The following is a 3,830-nucleotide window of genomic DNA, read 5'->3' as shown; positions in this document are numbered from 1 at the left end:
TTTTTACGGCGTTTAGCGGTTTTTTATTCTTGTTATTATAAGCGAGAATATTATTATTATTATTATTATGATAGAAAGCACTGTACATCAAGCTTCAGCTTTATATTACAGATGTTTCAGAACATTCTTCGGCAATAGATGATAAAGTTTGTTTTAGTTTCAAAGTTAATAGCTCATTCTCTATTATTTCATGCGAGATAATGAGAAATATATTGGATACTAAACTATAATTGGTGCACTTGAATTCGCGCATTCAAGTATACAGCAAGACTTGTTTATTAATGCCTCTATAATATTATTCCTTAAATAAATATGATTAAAATACAATATTATGATTTAAAATCTAAAAAATAACAATTAAGTATATTGATACAAAGAATATTTCAAAATATATTTGCATATTATAGTAATAAAAATTATTTATTTTGTTTTTCAAATTGTTTACATGATATTGCAGATTTTATAGTGGTAGATATAGAAATATAGCTCATAATATTTGAATCAATATATATTTATGTAAGTGTAACATTTTTGAGCAGCTGTAGTGCAGAACTAATATAATCAGTGGCGGCTGATGATAATTTTTTACAGGGAAACCATGATTTTAGAATATAAACAAATAAATGGGTATTTAGAGTATTTACCAAAGCCTACTTCTTAAAATGAAATTCATTTCGTTTTTAACCTTTTCGTTAAAATCAGAAATTTCTCCTACTAAAGTTTTTTAGATGGATAACATATTGTCTGCTGTCTGTCGTTCCTCCGATATTGTATTCGTCAAAAACGTCTTAATCAATTTAAAAGTAGAGAAACAACTTCCAGTTCCTGCAGTTTTCACTGGCATCAGTGGCATCGTTATTAAAAACAAGGTAAAAACAAAAAAATCTTACAAAAACTGAGACCACGCGATTATTGATAATTAATATTTTTCATCTTTGAATTTCCTAATTTTTTATTGTTTCACTGTGTATAATTGTGAAAGATATCGATTAATAGTTTAATTACGAGTTTATTCAACTTCCTGCAAATTGAATAAATTGGCAAATATTGTTGCAATAACGTACTCCTTTAAATTATATTTGTGCAAAAATCAAAATTCAAAGGTTTCCAAGGTTTCAAAAAGTTTCATAGGACAATAACCTTTTTGATGACTTGTATATATAAATTAGGGTTGCGGACTCTCTCGAGTGCGGTCTATTTTGAAATTTTACCTAACCAACAACTGTAGCGTAATAATTGAGGGGGCCAGACGTAAAAAGATTTAAGTGCAGTTTTGATAGTTCTGAGATAATCAGCTTCAAAGCTGTTTGAGTTTTATAAATTCTAGGAGTCATTAAACTAAAATATGTCTAGTGTACAATATCCTATAAAATGATAAAAATATCAAACTAATAACCTTAATTTTCAACAACTACACAAATGGAGAAAACATACCAGAAAATTGGAAAACAGGATGGATAACCCCAATACACAAAAAGGGTAACAAGGAAGACTGCAAGAACTATCGCTGTATTACTGTAACCAGCACCTTTAGCAGATTATATGGGAAAACTTTAAAAGCTCAAATAGAAAATGAATATGCACCTATAGAGATCGAACAACAAGCAGGATTCCGAGCAGGAAGATCCTGTATCGACCACATCTTCACGCTCAACTAACTCAATGAAAAAAAAGTAGCCAGAGACAGAGAAATACATCTACTATTCGTTGATCTAACTAAGGCATATGATACCGTACCACTTTGTAAATTATGGCAAGTCCTGGAAAAATCCCCTATTAATATAACTTTAATAAAAGCAGTGCAACAATTCTATAACAATATCCAAGCAAACATAAAAATCAACAGCAGATTATCCAATAGCTTTATGGTGAATAAGGGACTACGACAGGGATGCAGCTTATCGCCAACACTGTTTAAAATCTATATAAATGAGGTCTTGCATAAGTGGCGCAAATCGTGTTCTGGAATGGGGATACAGCTAAACGACGACTCAACATTATACACATTGCATTTTGCTGACGATCAGGTGGTGATTGCCCAGGATAAAGATGATCTAATATTTATGACAAACCGGCTGTTTCGAGAATACAAAAAATGGGGCCTATACGTTAATATGAAGAAAACCAAATATATGTGTATAGGAGGACAGAAAAGTGAGTTACATCTAGAGGATGATATGGTTATTGAGCCAAGCTCTGATTATGTATACCTTGGAACGAGAATCCAACAAAGTGGAAGGACATAATTCGAAATAGAGGAAAGAATTATGAAAGGAAAGAAGGTAATAGGAGCTTTGAACTCGCTACTTTGGTCAAAAACCATATCAAAAGAAAAGAAAACACAGCTTTATAATAGCATCTTTAAAAGCGTGGTACTGTATGGATGTGAAACCTGGCAACTGAATAAGCGAACAGAACAGAAGTTGCTTGCACTGGAAATGGACTTCTGGCGAAGATCGGCCTGCATCTCCAGAGTCTCACATATAACGAATGAACGGGTACGAGATGTTATGAATAGAAAAACAAACATAATTGAAGAAGTCCAACAAAAACAAGTCACACTAAAAATTAAAGAAGAGCTCACCAAAATAGAAATTATTCCTACTGAAGATGCGAACAGGAAATGGCACATGTTAAAAGATGCTCTTATCCGCACATGTGAGACAACACTTACACCTAAACTAATTAAGAATAAAAATGAATGGATGATCGAGGAGATTCTAGATCTCATGGAAGCAAGGCGATCTTATAAAACCAAAGACAAAAACATGTATAATATTATACACACAGAAATAAGGAGCAAGATCAGAGAGGCAAAGGAAAGATGGTATAGTGACAGATGCGCAGAGATTGAACAGTTGGTAGAGAAACATGATAACTTAAACCTTCATAAGAAAATTAGTGAAATAACAGGCACTAATATTAAGAAAAAATCAAACATACTGCTGGATAAAAACGGAAAAATAATTATAGACGTAGGTGAAAGGCTTAAAAGATGGCAGGAATATATTCAAGAGCTATTTAAAGACGAACGGACTGAAATAGTACTAGAGCAGGAAAAGTTCGACAACGGCCCAGACATAACAGAAGATGAGGTACTAGAGGCGATAAAGCGAACAAAGAACAACAAGGCAACAGGTCCTGACCAAATACCTGTAGACATAATACGGTTAATAGAGGACCAGCAAATTGGAATATTGGTCGACTTATTTAATACAATATACAGTACAGGAATCATTCCCAGAGATTGGCTGCTGTCAACGTTCATAACACTGCCAAAAAAAACCAAATGCAAAAGAATGCCAAGACCACCGGATAATAAGTTTAATGAGTCATACACTCAAAATATTTTTAAAAATTATACACCGAAGAATACATAACAAACTTGAGCAGGACATAAGCGACACGCAATTTGGATTTAGAAATGCAATGGGAACGAGGGAAGCCCTGTTCGCTGTAAATGTACTTGTGCAAAGGTGCATGGATGTTAATCAGCCAGTATATATGTGTTTCTTGGATTACAACAAAGCCTTCGATAAGGTCAGACATAACCGCCTTATCGAATTACTTGAAAAGAAAAACTTAGATATGAGGGACATCAGGATCATTAGTGCTATCTATTATAATCAGATCGCTGTGGTAAAAGAGAACAACGCCTTTTCAAATGAAATACGTATTGAGAGGGGCGTCAGACAGGGCTGTGTCCTGTCTCCTACTTTGTTCAATTTGTATTCAGAGGAAATAATCCAGGAAGCACTAGAAGACCTAACCACGGGAATAAAAGTAAATGGTCGACCAATCAATAATATACGGTTTGCCGACGACACTAT

This window comes from Diabrotica virgifera, chromosome 5 (genome assembly GCF_917563875.1).
Source record: "Diabrotica virgifera virgifera chromosome 5, PGI_DIABVI_V3a".
Classification (NCBI taxonomy): domain Eukaryota; kingdom Metazoa; phylum Arthropoda; class Insecta; order Coleoptera; family Chrysomelidae; genus Diabrotica; species Diabrotica virgifera.
The sequence above is the reverse complement of the archived record's forward strand: the minus strand, read 5'-3'. Positions refer to the sequence as shown.